This window comes from Aethalodelphis obliquidens, unplaced genomic scaffold (genome assembly GCF_003676395.1).
Source record: "Aethalodelphis obliquidens isolate GAN/ISIS:26980383/991018 unplaced genomic scaffold, ASM367639v1 scaffold1, whole genome shotgun sequence".
In the NCBI taxonomy this organism is placed as follows: domain Eukaryota; kingdom Metazoa; phylum Chordata; class Mammalia; order Artiodactyla; family Delphinidae; genus Aethalodelphis; species Aethalodelphis obliquidens.
The window spans coordinates 2,890,766-2,908,127 of NW_020837945.1; the positions used below are offsets into that span (position 1 = coordinate 2,890,766).

At 50.8% G+C, this 17,362-nt stretch overlaps 1 protein-coding gene and 1 pseudogene across 4 annotated transcripts in view; both read right to left on the reverse strand.

Moving 5' to 3' along the window:
* The window catches only part of PKNOX1 (PBX/knotted 1 homeobox 1), a 49,771-nt gene extending 32,582 nt beyond the window's left edge, over positions 1 to 17,189 (reverse strand). For 2 of the 4 annotated variants that reach the window (XM_027086289.1, XM_027086207.1), the window contains exon 1: positions 17,043 to 17,149. The gene's annotated coding sequence lies outside the window, so the exon portion shown is untranslated. Of the gene's footprint in view, positions 1 to 17,042 lie in introns of all 4 variants that reach the window. The other 2 variants (XM_027086083.1, XM_027086047.1) reach the window with 2 other exon arrangements.
* LOC113609701 (40S ribosomal protein S26-like) lies at positions 7,994 to 9,569 on the reverse strand (annotated as a pseudogene).
* Positions 17,190 to 17,362: the final 173 nt, after the last annotated feature.

Below are 17,362 nucleotides of genomic sequence, written 5' to 3' on the forward strand. Positions count from 1 at the left end.
TAGATTCCACGTATAAAGGAAACGTACAGTATTTGCCTTTCTCTGACTTATTTCACTAACGTAACACCCCCCAAGTCCCTCCATGTTGTTGCAAACGGCAGGATTTCACTCTTTTTTATGGCTGAGTCGTACTCCATTGTGTAAATATATACCACTTCTTTATACATTCATGTGCTGATGGACACCTCAGTTGCTTCCATATCTTTGCTACTGGAAACAGTGCTGCTATGAACATTTGAATCAATGTTTTCATTTTCTCCGGATATACGCCCAGGAGTGGGACTGCAGGATCATATGGTAGCTCTATATTTAGTTTTTGGAGGACCCTCCATACTGTTCTCCATAGTGGCTGCACCACTTTACATCCCCAGCAACAGTGCACACGGGTTCCCTTTCCTCCAACTGTCTTCAATTCTTAACGTCACGCAAGGCTCTAAAATCCAAGTCAAAGAACTGCCAACCCAACAGACTTAACAACACCATGGTGTTGAAGGGCGAGACACGGTTTTGTCCATTTTATTGCTACAAGTTTCATCCAGTTAAAAAAGAACACATTTATGGACACTGTCACTTTGGTACCCTTTCAAGAGTTCCAGCCAGACTTGAAGAAAACACAACTTTCCAATTTTCATGTACAGAAACGTTAAAACTAAAAGTAATTAAAGAAATACAAAATTTAAAATTATACATCCTTTCTCAGCTAGCAATTATTAACTTTAAAACAACAGTGCGCCACTTTGCTAGCAAAGACAAAGTGAAACCCAGCACCCTGCAGGAATCCTAGGTCTCACAAACCGTGTAACTGGTTTGGAAGGCGATTTGACCACATGTATAGTTACCCATAAAAAAAAGTTACACTCTTCTCAAACTCAGCTAAGAAGACAGCATTAGTGTTGCAACCTGAAAGGCAGACAAAAAAATGAAAGGTGAGCCAAATCTAACAGGCAGGTGTTTCAACATCTCTAAGCATCTAGTCAAGGACGACTGACAAGTCAGGGAAGAACCAGAGGCAGACAGACTGGCTGAGTCCCACCAGGTGGAGAAGGCCTTCCTGCTCAGAGCAGACGGTGAGTCCGGGAAGGTCCAGGACGGCTCAGTCTGCAGAGACAGGAAGAGGAGGTGCAGCATGCGGGTCAGATGGTGGAGGGGGCCCCAGGTCAGCAGCACCCCAGCTCCCCTCATCCCAGCCCACGTGGTCCCTGAGATGAGAAGCCCGACTCGCCTGAGATGACTTCCTTCCTGCCTTAGTGGTGTCTCTAAGGCCTGTGGGAGATTTAGATTTTAATATTTTTGTGTTTAGCTTCAGAATAATCTATGTATTTGACATTTAAGTTGTGTGCAGTACGCAAGAAATTTTGGCAAATTAATCTTAGGTTTTAGCCTTGATTCCAGTTTAAAAGTATAACTGAGTTACTGGTTTTACACATTTCTTTTTTAGTGAAAAGGCACAAGAAATTTACTAAGATTGTAAACATTACTTCATTTATGCAAGTTTACCGACTGCCAGGGTCTATTCTAGGTCCTGAGGGTGCAGCAGTGAGAAAACCAAGTTCCTCATCCGACGAACGTCACTCCCTGGTAGAAGGTCTGGAAAGTTTGAGAACTTGAGATTCACTACATGTGCAATTCTAAGTTACTAGATCTACTGAGAAGGTTTTATTTATTTGGTCAGATATTTAAGGTGCTTAAAACAAAAAGTGTATCTACTAAACTTAAAACTAGGGTTCAAAATGCATAAGGAGATTTAAGTTGTATATGGGACTGATCATTAAAAATGGTGCATGTAGTCTGATCATCTTGAGTTGATCAAAGGCTGTCTTATGGGTGAAAGATCAAAATTTACTAAACTTATAAAGAGAAAAATGAAATCTATAAATTCTAACGTAAAAGCATAGAGAGAAAAACAGGGCTGTAGCTTTGTAGCCTTAATAAATGTTGATTTAAAAATAACCTCAGGGCTTCCCTGGTGGCGCACTGGTTGAGAGTCCGCCTGCTGATGCGGGGGACACGGGTTCGTGCCCCGGTCCGGGAGGATCCCGCGTGCCGCGGAGCGGCTGGGCTCATGAGCCGTGGCTGCTGGGCCTGCGCGTCCGGAGCCTGTGCTTCGCGGCGGGATAGGCCACGGCAGTGAGAGGCCCGCGTACCGCAAAAAGAGAAAAATAAAAAAATAAAATAAATAAATAAAAATAACCTCAAATAATCTCTTCTCAAAAGAGAAAAGCTCAAAAGCCTCATTTCAAAGGGCATTAAAAACTCACGGCAAGCAGAACAACTAAGCCCGTGCGCCACAACTACTGAGCCCACGAGCCACAACTACTGAATCCCACAAGCCACAACTACTGAGCCCACACACCTAGAGCCCGTGCTCCTCAACAAGAGAAGCCACCGCAATGAGAAGCCTGGGCAGGCCAACGAAGAGTAGCCCCCGCTCGCCGCAACTAGAGAAAGCCCGCACGCAGCAACGAAGACCCAATGCAGCCAAAAATAAAATAAATTAATTAAAAAAAAAATGAAGCCTTTCGTTTAAAAAAAAAAAACAACTCATGGCAAGAAAGTCAGAGGCAAATAATGTTTCTTATCCACATTGATAGAAAAGAGAACAAGAACCTACAAGTCATCCATAGGGGAATGGCGAAATCCATTACGGTTCCGACCATCAATCACGAACATGAAGGTTAAGTCCAAGGAAAAAGTCTCATGGGTGCTGTCAAGTGGAAAAGCAGGGCACACAATCTGCTGTGCACGTAACTGTGCCTTTCATTCAATCCACAAATGTTTACTGAAAGTCTTCTCTGGGCCAAGCTCTAAATGCTGGGTATGGAGCAGCAAACCAAACACAGTCCCTGCTGTCAAGAAACAACTTTACAGGCTTCCCTGGTGGCGCAGTGGTTGAGAGTCCGCCTGCCGATGCAGGGGACGCGGGTTCGTGCCCTGGTCCTGGAAGATCCCACATGCCGCGGAGCGGCTGGGCCCGTGAGCCATGGCCGCTGAGCCTGCGCGTCCGGAGCCTGTGCTCCGCAACGGGAGAGGCCACAACAGTGAGAGGTCCGTGTACCGGGAAAAAAAAAGAAACAACTTTACAACAATGTTGAAAAAGTATTTGGAAATTAATGTGGGGAGAAGAGACAGCTCTCTAGGACCAAGAGCGTGGGGTCCTCTCCTACATCCTTTATTATGTTTGATGGTCCGGGGACTTCCGTAGTGGCGCAGTGGTTAAGAATCCGCCTGCCAGTGCGGGGGGCAAGGGTTTAAGCCCTGGTCCGGGAAGATCCCACATGCTGCGGAGCAACTAAGCCCGTGCACCACAACTACTGAGCCTGCGCTCTAGAGCCCTCGAGCCACAACTACTGAAGCCTATGCACCTAGAGTCCATGCTCCGCAACAAGAGAAGCCACCACAACGAGAAGCCCGCTCACCGCAACCAAGAGCAGCCCCTGCTCGCCGCAACTAAAAAAAGCCTGCGTGCAGCAACGAAGACCCAACGCAGCCAAAAATAAAAAATAAATAAATTTATTTAAAAAATAAAATAAAATTTAGAAAGTTTGATGGTCCTCTCTGTGGAGGTCTTCTGTAGCCCTGGTTAATTAATCCTGAAACACATCATGGTTTTTCTTGCTACTGTCAAAAGTATCTCATTGTCACTCTACTTTCTGGTGGACTGCTGGGTGAGAGATGCCCCCAGTCTGCGCAGGCTAACCTTGTACCCGTCAACATTCCTAACAGCTCGTGGAGAGGCTGCTGGTGTTTCTCAGCACACGCAGATGCAATCCCAATCAAGATTCCTGCTGTTTCTGAAAAACTCAAAAAATTGGAAAACATCCTACAAGGCCACAGGTAACAACTAAGAAGTGGCTAACGGCACAAGAACAGGTAAACAGGCCAATGGAACAGCAGAAGTGAGACGCTGGACTCGTCAGGGCTGGAAGGAAAAGTACCAAAGATGCAAAAAGCTTTGGAATTTTGATGCTTTTACAAACACCTCTCTGAACTCATCAATTGCTGCGAAGTGCTGGTGAACGCGGGCTTTTGGTGTTGCTCCACACACACACTGTACGTGGTCAACCACGCGCTCCCGCTCAGCCACGGGCACGCGGACTCTCGGCCACCTGGGCGGGCCAAGCAGAAGCTCCCGCAGGATCAGAGCTCTGCATCAGAGTCCTGTTTACGGGGCCCACGCTAACGCAGAGACGCACAGAGAACTGGTCCAGGAGGGTCCATCTTCATTTGCACTGCCAGCATCACAGCGGGGCTTAGTGAGGGCAGGAAGGAAAACGAGGGAGGAGATATCTTCCCAGGGTCTATATATGTGCAGACCTAAGTGAGGCACTTTTAGAGCACATCCCCAAACCGCGACACTCCTCCCGAGATGGGGGTCTTTGTTCCCTCCTCTTCAACGTGGCCTACACTCAGCGACTTGCTGGGAAGCAGGAGAGTGCATCCGGAGCAACGCTGTGTGACTCCAGGGCTGCGGAACCTCCCGCCGCCATGTTCACTGGGACACTCACTTCCGGAGCCCCGAGAAGTAAGAAGTCTGACTAAACAGAGCGGCCCCTGCGCTCACTGTGAGGAAGCCCAGGCCACAGCGAGAGTCCACGCAGAGGTGCTGTGCTCAGCAGCCCAGCTCACAGGCAGCAGCAACTTCCAGATTTGAGGAAACCCCTCCAAAAGACTCCAGCCCTCAGCCACCCAGCCATCCACGGCCCGGCGCCCTCCAAGCTGAGGACCCCAACCTTGTGGGGCAGAGACGGGCCGTTCCCACCGCAGCCCTTCCAAACTCCTGGCCCCCAGGCCCGTGAGCAGTGAGGTGTGCAGCCTCCTGTGCCCCCGCCAGTAGGGACCGGAGCGCTCGGCAGTCTCTGGAGCCCTGCTGATGAGCGAACAGGTGCAAAGAGGTGGAGCGCCTTTGAGAGGCCGATCTGTCTGGCTCCCAGGCCCTGCCATTCCCCTATGTGCTATTTCAGAGAACACAACAGAACTCTGTCTGGTAAAAATTAATAAACAGAACCCTTAATTAAATAGAGTTGGGGGCTTCCCTGGTGGCACAGTGGCTGGGAGTCCGCCTGCCAATGCGGGGGACGCGGGTTCGTGCCCCGGTCCGGGAGGATCCCGTGTGCCGCAGAGCGGCTGGGCCCGTGGGCCGTGGCCGCTGGGCCTGCGCGTCCGGGGCCTGTGCTCCGCAACGGGAGAGGCCACAACAGTGAGAGGCCCGCGTACCGCAAAAAAAAAAAAAAAGAGTTGGGAGGGCAGCAGGCGCACTCCCACACCCCGACGGTAGGGCCACCCGACAGAAAGTGGACAGACTCCTCTTCCCGCCTGGCAAGGCCTCAGCCCAGGAGACGCTGCCCCAGCCCAGCCCAGCAGGGAAAAGCCGCCGGAGGGAACCATTCCTCCGGCGGACTCTCGACTCCAGAGTCAAGCTCTTTAAAAGAGCTCTCCTCTCCTGGCCACGCAGGGACTTGCACGGGCGCCCCATGGTTGCAGACGCCAGATTTCAATTCTTCGTTGGTCCCGAATAAACCCATTTTGCTGGAGAAGTAACCAGCAGTCTATCTGTTTTATGGCAACCGTTTCTAAGATAACTGTAGAACTCACAAGGAAATCAGGCAAATGTTTGACAATCTGACAGCTCTGATGCCTACAGATGTTAATTACCTCAAGTCAATCTATGAATTATAGTGTCATTCAAAACGGGAGACACTAAGAGAACGGATGAAGAAGGTGAACCACCAGGTACACACCACAAATGACCTCCAGTCATGTAACGGTCAACGCTGCACACACAGGTAACTCTGCTTTGCAAACAGTAACGAGTCCAAAGAAAATGACGGCCCGGTGCAAAGTGTACAAGTGGCATCTCCCAGCGACAGCCAAGGTTTGCAAGTCAGACATCTCCAAAATACCGTAACAATTACTGAAAAGGAAAGGGACTCCTCCTTCCTGCCCGATCAACACGTATGAGAAAGACATGATGCAGCCACCGTATGTTGCCAGCACATGGTAACGATACTACCCATGAGCACGTAAGAGTTGAAATGCTGGGCGATGAAGACCCCAATTGCAACCGTAAAGTTTATTTTCCAGAATTTCACTTTGGAGAAGAGCCATCTGGTGGTGTTGATCCAACAACTAAGCTTACAGAACAATCACCAACCATCACACCTCCATCCCCTGAGCTCCCCGTAATGCCTCCGGACCTCTCCCCCATGGCCACTCTTCCCAACCCCACCCGTCCCCCAAGTCCATTCTCCACACTGCAGCCCCAGTGATGGGGTTTCTTAAGGCTTGCTGCTTTCCCTCTGCTACCAATTTTCAGAGTAACGTGCTGGTTCCCTAGCGTTCTCAAATAGTGACCAGTGAGGCTGTGATCCACGGGTTTAAACATGTAAAAAATAAGTACAGGGCTTCTCTGGTGGCGCAGTGGTTGAGAGTCCGCCTGCCGATGCAGGGGACACGGGTTCGTGCCCCGGTCCAGGAAGATCCCACATGCCGCGGAGCGGCTGGGCCCGTGAGCCATGGCCGCTAGGCCTGCGCGTCTGGAGCCTGTGCTCCGCAACGGGAGAGGCCAAAACAGTGAGAGGCCCGCGTACCGCAAAAAAAAATAATAATAAGTACAGCTTTTTTATATATGTATATATTTTCTGATGTTCCAAATTATCCCATCTTTTTCCAATGTAAGCCCCTTCAGTTACCTCCTACAGCTTTTAACGCACTCTACTAATTCTTTTTTTTTTTTTTTTTTTTTGCGGTACGCAGGCCTCCCACCGCTGTGGCCCCTCCCGCCGCGGAGCACAGGCTCCGGACGCGCAGGCTCAGTGGCCATGGCTCACGGGCCCAGCCGCTCCGCGGCACGTGGGATCCTCCCGGACCGGGACACGAACCCGTGTGCCCTGCATCGGCAGGCAGACTCTCAACCACTGCATCACCAGGGAAGCCCTTTTTTTTCTGTGGTACGCGGGCCTCTCACTGTTGTGGCCTCTCCCGTTGCGGAGCACAGGCTCCGGACGCGCAGGCTCAGCGGCCATGGCTCACGGGCCCAGCCGCTCCGCGGCATGTGAGATCTTCCCGGACCCGGGCACGAACCCACGTCCCCTGCATCGGCAGGCGGACACTCAACCACTGCGCCACCAGGGAAGCCCTCTAGTAATTCTTGATAGCTTTCTTGCTTTCAGGTAAAACGAGATACTCCAGGCTCATATTGTTTATTTTCTATGTCAAACCCAGACTTTGCCATTGATCCAAGGGGCTTTGATTCCAATGGGAAATGATACGTAGAAACCACAATCCAGGTGCTGTGTGCTCATTGCTACTGGTTGGTCACTGTTTCTAACCTTTCCAATGGACAGGGATAAGAAATGTTTTCTCATAAAAATTTTGTACAAACAAAATAACACTGATACCTCCAATTCAAATTTGGGATTACAGGGTATTTACTTTACTTCAAATTAATATTTGTATATCTCTTTTCTTACCCTGAAAATAATTTCCAAATGACAGTAACATAATGACCTATTTATCACTTTATATGTGTGTGTGTATATATATATATAGTTTCAAAATAATATGAATATTACTACTAACAATACAAGTACTAAAAATTGTTTAAGATTTCTTTGTAGTTTCTTTGTCTTTAGGATTTATCCCACTAGGATAGATGTACAATCCAAGCTGTTTTGAAGTCACTGGAAATAATAATTCTCTGTGTACTTAAGCCACCAATTCAATTCCTAGTTAGGTTCTTGTTCTTTCTTTCTTTCTTTCTTTTGGCTGTGCTGGGTCCTTGTTGCTGTGCGTGGCTTCCTCTAGTGGCGGCGAGCGGGGGCTGCTCTTCGTTCGTTTTGGTTCGTGTGCTTCTCATTGTGGTGGCTTCCCTTGCTGCAGAGCACGGGGTCTAAGTGCACAGGTTTCAGTAGTTGTGGTGCACGGGTTTAGTTGCTCCGGGACATGTGGGATCATCCCGGACCAGAGATCGAACCCATGTCCCCTGCGTTGGCAGGCGGATTCTTAACCACTGGACCACCAGGGAAGTCCTCTTTTCTTTTTTTTTTTTTTTAAGTATAATTTCCATGTTATTGTGTTTTCAGAGAATAGTATTTCTTCAGTCTTTAAGGACTTAGCTCCTTACTTGGGCTCTGGTGGAGGCCATGGGGCAGCACCCGCAGGTCTAAGTCAGGGTGGGAGTGTTCCAACCTTCCGGCTTCCCGAGAACCATTCTTGACTACCATGCTGTGCTCACACAGTAACGTACTTTCACATATAGCTTGGGAAGCACACAGGTGTCGAAAACACTTGCTTCGGAAAAGTCCCTGACGGCTTCGGCCTTTACTATGTTCCGAATGACGAACTTCTTAATGGGCTTATTCTTGGGCATGCATTGGGCACAGCTGGCTCGGCCCCTTTTGACATGACCATTTTTCCTTCTTTTCTTGGTCATCTTAGAAGCAAGGAGGCAAGGGAGCCCTAGTTAGATTCTTTTGATTCATTTTGCTTTAATTTTTAGGTAGTCCTCCCCCCTCCTTTTGATTTAATTTTACTATAGAAGATACGTTTGAAACCTAATCTATAACCCTGTCCCCTCCCTCTCCAATAAGGAACTCATTTTAATAGTCTGGGGTTTAAGCTTTTTTATCATAAGCAAATAGTCATACCCTCTCTCAGATAAGAGTGCACACCCTTCTCAGCTCCGGGCCTTCCTTTTCTCACTTACCACATCCTAAAGGTGCTTCCCAGCAGGCTGTCATCACCTTCACTCCTGTTTACAGCTGCAGAGTGAGTACTACAGGTGTAGCACACTCAGTGCAGTTATTTAACCAGCCCCTCTGTGGACATGGGTGTGTCTCCAAGTCTTCAAAGGGATCTTCTGGAAACCCAAATCTGATCAGGACACACCCACTTAAAACCCTTCAGAGGATTCCCACTGCCTACAAGATACAGATGATAACTTGTAACGCAGCATGACTGGGTCATTACTGTGCTCCTCCCTCCCCGCCCCCCATCGCCCCACTCTCCGCACCGCAAGCATACCAGGCCCTTCCAGGTTCTTCAGAGCCCTGGGCTTCCCCCAACCCCCAAAGCCTCTGAGCACAGTTCCCGCCCCCATCTGGACTGGTCACCCTAATCCTCGTCCCCTCGCCCACTCCTGTTCCCCTGGACCATTCACATCAGTCATCCCCAACTTAGAAGAGCTGCCCCTGACCTCCGACCCACATCTCAGAGCAAAACATGCCTCCCTTTTACAGTCTTTCCTACAGCTGTAATCTTACATTATTCCGATGGGCCTCGGATTAACTTGTGCCTTTACTACTTCCTGGCAGGAAGGAGCCGTGCCTGTCTTTGTTCACCAGTGTACTCCCCGCCGCCGTGGCAATGTCTGGCACACAGCAGGGGCACAGCCATTTTGTTAGTGAATGGTTGTTACATTTAACACAGTAAGTATCTGTTCCATGAAAGTCTGCCCTAACTCACGCCAGTGCCTTTCTAAAATGATAAATCTGGGGACTTCCCTGGTGGCGCAGTGGTTAAGAATCCGCCTGCCAATGCAAGGGACACGGGTTCGAGTCCTGGTCCGGGAAGATCCCACATGCCGCAGAGCAACTAAGCCCGTGCGCCACAACTACCGAGCCTGCGCTCCAGAGCCCACGAGCCACAACTACTGAGCCTGCATGCCACAACTACTGAAGCCCGCACATCTAGAGCCCGTGCTCCACAACAAGAGAAGCCATTGCAATGAGAAGCCCGTGCACCACAACAAAGAGTAGCCCCCGCTCACCACAACTAGAGAAAGCCTGTGCGCAGCAACGAAGACCCAACACAGCCATAAATAAATAAATAAAAATTTTAAAAAAAGAATTACTAAAAAAAATTTAAAAAGATAAATCTTGACTACCTTTCTCCATTTCATCTAAAGTTGCTGGTCTGTACAAGTTTTCTACCTCCAAGTTCAATTCTTATTTATTTATTTATTTATTTATTTAGTTGCACTGGGTCTTAGTTGTGGCAGGCGGACTCCTTAGCTGCGGCATGCAAACTCTCAGTTGCGCCATGCATGTGGGATCTAGTTCCCTAACCAGGGATTGAACCTGGGCCCCCTGCATTGGGAGCTCGGGGTCTTACCCACTGCGTAACCATGAAAGTCCCTCCAAGGTCAATTCTGATCATTTATATCTTCTTCATAAACTATCCACAGCTTTTCAAATTTACTGCCATCAAATTGTACATGGATGTTCTCACTTGTAAAATTTTCATATTTGTAGTCATATCCCTTTTTATTTTTTTTTAAATTTATTAATTTATTTTTGGCTGTGTTGGGTCTTCATTGCTGCGCGTGGGCCTTCTCTAGTTGCTGCGAGCAGGGGCTACTCTTCGTTGCGGTGCACAGGCTTCTCATTGCGGAGCACAGGCTCTAGGCGCGCAGGCTCAGTAGTTGTGGCGCACGGGCTTAGTTGCTCCACAGCATGTGGGATCTTCCCGGACCAGGGCTCGAACCCGTGTCCCCTGCACTGGCAGGCGGATTCTTAACCACTGCACCACGAAGGAGGTCCCCGTCTTCTTTTTCCTCTAAAATATACTATGTATGGCTCTAGGGCTATACAAAAACAGGCCACAGTGGGACGTGGCCCATAGGCCTGCAGTTTGCCAACCCCAGGCCTAAAGTTTAGCTGTCCCAAGAGACATGTTATACTTGACAAATATAACCCCAGCTACAGCACACTCTCTAACTCAGTTTCGGTGATGTCAAGTCTCTTGCACTTTTCATTTAATCCACACACATGCTGGTGCGTCCAGGCAGCTCCCTCCCTCCCAGGCTGCCATGCCCACCCAGCTAGGCTTCAGTTTCCCAGCAGGGCACCTCCCCAGCTGCTCTTAGAAGCTGCTCTAAGAGTTCCACCAATTCCACTAACCGAGAAACACAGGAAATTCTGGGGTAATTTCAGTCTTAGTGGCTGTGAGAGCCGGTTATGAAGCCAGAAAACGGCTGGGAGACAATACAAACTATATCTCTAGATTTTAGGGGGCAGTTGCTTATCTTTCCCAAAACATTTAATTGATGATCCTTTTCTAAACCGAACCTGTGCACTAATAAAGCTAAGAAAGCTGTCAAGGAACCCAAGACTCTCAAAATTCTATATTCAAAAAACCAGACCCTTTCTGAGACACCTTGCAGGACACCAGCCGTACGTCACTACAGTGCAGTCAATTTTCCTCCTGTGTGTGGGGCTGAGGTGACTGCCACTCGAGAACACCAGCCAGATGTCCCCTGCCTTCTGTCCTGGCTCCATGTCCCATCCCAGGGCGGTGTTCAGTCAAGAACTCATTCTGAGGAAAACATTTGTCAAGATATCACTTTATTTTTCAAGCAAGATTTTGGGAGGTACCACTTGTAGTTTAATATTCAAATAAAATCAGACGTTAAATCCTGTTAAAATCTATCCCCCCAAAATATTTCCAAGCCAACCACCTATCTCCCCAAGAGACACAGCAAAATTCTAACAACAAAGGTTTTTAATGGTTTCAGAACCCATTTCAGTAAATTCTGGGCTGAATGGCCTTTCACAGCTGATAGATTCGATTCACACCACAGCTCTGTCTTTAGGGCCATGACTATCACCGGCATCACTAAACACTGCTATTTAAAACTTTCATGACATACTTGCTACTGACGGTCAATGAATACGTTGTAGGAAAAACAGGAACCCCCACCCTTCAAGGCAAGGGCTCTTTCTTGGGACCATCTTTTCCCTAGGGCACCGTCTGAGCTCAGGGACAGAGCACCGTGGACGTCGGCCTGGCAGCACCATCCCTATCCTGATCGGGCTGGCGCTCAGCTTGGCAGCCCAGAGGATGATCAAATAAACATGGGAAACAACAAGACCTAAACGCTTGAAAGGCTTCACAACATCGGGCACGGCCAGAAAATAAAGAGACTGTAGGCAAATATTTAAAATGAGAAATGTGTCAATTATGTAAATACATGAAAACATATGTAATAACACTGACTAAAAACACAACTCAAAGGAGCTGAACTGATGAATTTGTAAAAATTTATGCCCATCCCATGAAACCCAGGTTCCACACAAGGCATTTTGGGAAATGCTGTTCTAGGTCAGTACTTCTCGACCAGGGGGGATTTTTGTCCCCCAGAAAACACTTGGCGATATCTGAAGACATTGTTGGTCGTCACAACTGGGGGTGGGGGTTCCTCTGGTGTCTGCTAAAATCCCACAACGCACAGGACACGAAGTACCCAGCCCCAAATGTCAGCGGGGCCCCAGCTTTGAACGCCTGCCGTAGAGGATCACAGGGGTGTTTCACTTAGGCTGCAATAAATTGTACTGAAATAAATATTTGTTTTATAGGGTTCTTTTTTATTTATTTATTTTTGGCTGCGTTGGGTCTTCGTTGCTGCGCGCGGGCTTTCTCCAGTTGTGGCAAGCAGGGGCTACTCTTCATTGTGATGCGTGGGCTTCTCATTTCTAATTGTGGTGGCTTCTCTTGTTGCGGAGCACGGGCTCTAGGCACACGGGCTTCAGTAGTGGTGGCACGTGGGCTCAGTAGTTGTGGCTCGCAGGCTCCAGAGCACAGGCTCAGTAGTTGTAGCACACGGGCTTAGTTGCTCTGCAGCATGTGGGATCTTCCCAGACCAGGGCTCGAACCCGTGTCCCCTGCATTGGCAGGCGTATTCTTAACCACTGCACCACCAGGGAAACCCACGTATTTGTTTTTAAAAAAAACTGTGCACAAACACATAACTGAACTTAGACTATCGCAAAGTTAAATTCCTGATTTTTAATGCAAAAAAAATACAAACTTTGGGGGCTTCCCTGGTGGCGCAGTGGTTGAGAGTCCGCCTGCGGACGCAGGGGACACGGGTTTGTGCCCCGGTCCGGGAAGATCCCACATGCCGCGGAGTGGCTGGGCCCGTGAGCCATAGCCGCTGAGCCTGCGCGTCCGGAGCCTGGACTCCACAACGGGAGAGGCCATGACAGTGAGAGACCCGTGTAGCGCAAAAGAAAAAAAAAATACAAACTTTGGTAAAATGTCTCAGACAACATGTGACATATAGTGAGGGCTTGCCAAACTCTCGTGAAGGCATTATCTCTGCAAGTCCGATCAGACTGTTCAGGAAGCTGCGATCACAATTCCTACCATCCACAGTCCCTTCCGAGTGACCCCACCCACCACTGCAGATCCTGCTGAAAGGAGCCCACCCCTCCCTGGGGAGAGCTCGGGGGCCAGGAGCCCCTGGCGCCCAGGTCAGCACCTGGGGGACACGGTGGAAGGCGAGAGAGCTGTCACCCTGTCTCCAGGATGTGCGCTGGGAAACAGGAAGAGGATGAGGTGGGCAGAGCTGGGAAACAGAGAACATGCAGCAGACAGTGTGCAGAAGCAGTCAGTGGTTAAGAGCAACAGTGGAAGTGGACAGGGAAGGTCAAGACCAGGGTGGCAGCCGGATCCCGCCAGGGCCCAAGCCGCAGTTCCATCAGCCCCAAGGCCCAGCACTACCTTGGTCCCTGGACCCCGCTGGATTCCTTTTTTCCTTATTCCTGTGTGACCCTAAACCCCCGGACTTGAAGTCGGCCCGCTCCCTGCCGTCCTGGGGCCTGACTACAACAGCCAGGTGTCCATCAAAGACAGACACAAACGATAAAGGCAATTCCCACCATGTGCCCTGCAGCCTGCCACCAACAAGGCTCTGCTAGGCCAGAGGTTACACCAAATGACACACACCGTTTGGGTGGCAGGGTCGCCCTGAACAGAAATAATCCCCCAGACAGGAGCGCATCACCCCGTACTGAGCAGCTCACCCTGAGGGGAGGGATGACAAGGCCTGCTGCTGGACCCGTCAGGACGAGCACACGCCAACACTGAAGGGAAGACTCAAGACAAAGGGCGTCTGAAAGGTTCACTAACTCACTGGCCCTCAATCCTGCAACGTGACTGATCAGTACTTTTCAAGATTCTGACAAAGCTGTAGGACCCTTTCCCCAAGGAATCCTAGATGGAAAGAAGCAGCTGCTCTGTCCCCTCCCCAAGTCCCCCAGACGCATCCTCAGGGCCACAGTGCTTCTGCATCAGGAGTCTAAAACCACCTCGTCAGACGGCAGGTCTGCTGGGTCAGTACCAGGCCCTCTGTGAGTGAAACTCCCAGGAAGAGTGACTAGACCAGCGGGGCTGACACACCGACACTAGGCGCGGCTGCTGGCGAGGGCACCCAGCAGCCAGGCGCCCTGTCCACTTGCTGGAGGGCAGACAGCACGGCTGGAGGGGCCTCATTTGATGCGGCCCTTTGCAGCCAGGCCTTTCCAACCAAACAACCATGCCTCCCAGCCCTTGAATGTTTATTCTAACAATTTCCAAACTGAACCTTTTCTACACTATATTTCACTTTCCACGTCTTCCTAAACAGATTGTACAAGACAGAACAGTAACCCATCACAGTTGTGAGTCATCACAACTGGTGTCAGGCAGTAAACCCACGTGGCCTCACCCCATACTGTGAAGCTTTGGGTTCCCTCGCTGCACTGTTTTTACTTCCTCGTCACCCTTGCCATCAGTATAAGCATCTGAAGAAGGAAGAAGGAGGCACATACATATTCCTACTAAGGGATGGGCTGAGAGTAAACAGCCTTCCAGTGCAGAGGTTCTTAACTTGGTCTCTGTGAACCTGAATGAGAAAAAAAATCACATCTTTATTTGCAATAACATCTGGCTGAAAGTTAACACTCACTCAATTCCACCGGCAGACGTGAAATCCTGGAGAGCACCTGTGACTTCTTCACCAACAGAAACCGCAGGTATTTGCACAAAGCATTAGCATCATATACTGAAGAAGAAGATATTAGAGCCAGTGTTCAATCTGTTACTAAGTGAGCTACTAAAAAGCATGTAAAGAGATTTATCACCAGTTTGGTTCAGTATTTTGATAACTGTATTTCAGTGTAATAGGTTCTCTTCTTGATCCTCTCTTATTTTTTCTAAACCGTTTGTAGGAGGAGAGGAGGAGTCTGGAGACGAGCAGAGCGCAGGGAAAGGTCCCCTGGGGCGCATGATTTGCATCAGTCCAGAAGTTTCAAGGTTTTCTTCTAAACAGTTTCAATTAGTTTGAAACAAAAGCGAAAGTTAGAACCAGAATGTTACCTTTCACTAATCCTAAGTAATACTTTCCTAAAGTCACAAGACACTGATACGGAAATGTAAATGCAGGACACTGAGGACAGCTGTTTGCACCCAGTTCCGTTAGTGCTGACACTTAAATCCTCAGCACAGAACGTTAATCTTCCGAATCGTACTTCACCTACCATATTTCAATTCCCACTTGTAAATCTCTGAAGCAGGAAGAGTCCTTCCACTGCTGCCTTCCGAAAGCCCTGTGTCAGTCAATATCACACAGCCGTGCATCGCTGATTCAACCAAATACTGTAACTAAACGATCTACATACCACTCTCCACGCTCGGTATATTAAGAAAAAAAATGACGTAAGGCAGATCTGAGTCAGTGAGCCATCTTCCAAATGCATGTGCAACTAGACTTGAGAGTATCACCAGTAACTGACTGGCAAAATGCTTACATTTCGCTGCGATTCTTCCATACAATATTCAAAATACTTCATATAAAATTATGTATTATATAAATACATAAATCCCTTTTCAATATGTCAGGAAAAATCATACAAGTATACCCAACGAAAGCTGAGGGTTTCATTTACCATAAAGTAGAAAGCACTCCCTTCCTAAGGAAAAACCAGTAGTTTCGATTAAAAACTAAGTCTTGGGGGCTTCCTTGGTGGCGCAGTGGTTGAGAGTCCACCTGCCGATGCAGGGGACATGGGTTCGTGCCCCGGTCCGGGAAGATCCCACATGCCGCGGAGCGGCTGGGCCCGTGAGCCATGGCCGCTGAGCCTGCGCGTCCAGAGCCTGTGCTCCGCAACGGGAGAGGCCACAACAGTGGGAAGTCCGCGTACCGCAAGAAAACAAAAACAAAAAAACCTAAGTCTTGGGATCAAAATTAATTTTAACCCTCTTACGAATGGCAAATCTATCCTGGATGGTTGCAGGTGTGCGATCAAATTTACCAAATGCATATTCGCGCATGTATAGGTATCCCCCCCGCAAGGATCTGCCTTCTGCCCTTACTTGCGCCCCCAGTCCGCCCCGCCCCGCGCCGCCCCCGTCCGGGACTCCGACCCCAGCAGCACGCGCTGATACGCATTCTAGGAGTCAGACTTCAAGAAGGAGAACCTGGCTGGCCGAGCCTTGTAACCGCTAACAAAACGGCGTTTCAACAGCCCTGACGATGATATAAAGCAGACTAACGCTCCCTGCCTTTTCTGAAGTGACTCACGATCTCTTTCTAAAGGAATGTGGAATTCCAGCGAGTGGCCGGACCGTGCCTGACGCGCCCAGGCCTCTACTTCACATCGGCTGTTTATTACTCGCGACGCATTTGTCACTCATTCCAGACACCGGGCACCCGGCTCCCTCCCAGCCTCGGACTCGGCGACGGCCAACGCAGTGCCTCGGTGACCCCCCGAAGCACCCCCGCCGCCCCCGCGACGCCGGCCCCGCCCCCGCGCGCGCCCGCCCCAGGCCCCGCCCCCGCGCGCCTCCTCAGCCTGGGCCCCGCCCCCGCCGCGCGCCCCCGCGCCCCCCGCCCCGCCCGCGCAGGGGCGCGCGCCGCGCTCCGAGAGGGACGGTTAGGAGCGCGCGCCTCACCACGGGCCCCGCGCGGCGGCGGCGGCGGAGCCTTCCAGAAATTTCCGCGTCCCTAAGCCCACACCGAAAAACAAGCGGGGCGCGCCCCCGCGCCGGCCCGGCGGACAGCGCCCCTCCCCGCTGCCGCGGCTCCCCTCCCCCACCCGCGCCCCCTCCCCGCCCCCTGCCCCGGGCGGCGGGTCTGGCGCGGCCCTCCCGGGCGGCGGCAACCCGCGGAGACCCGGGCGGCGGCGGCGGCGGGGCGGTGGCCGCGGCGCCTGCAGGCCGGCGTGATTGATAGTGACGGGGCGGCGGAGCGGCGGCGGCGGCAGAGCGGTTGAGTGACAGCTTACCTGGGTGCCAATCTTCATCACACTGACAAGCGGCTGCAGCAATCGGGACCCGCAGTGCCGCGCCCGCGTCCAACCGTCACGCCGACGCTGGGCCACGCGACACAGCCTCGCTCAATGGGAGGAGGGCGACGCCGACGCGCGCCGCATCAATATTCACAGAGGGGGCGGGGCCTTCCGGGCCCGGGCCCCGCCCCGTCCCGGCGCCGCGGCGGCCGGGGGCGGGGCCTGGCGCCGGGGGCGGAGAGTGAGCCGGGGGCTGGCGGCTGCCGGCCCCACCCCCGCCTCGCTCCCCAGTCGGGCCCCGCCCACGACCGCTGCGC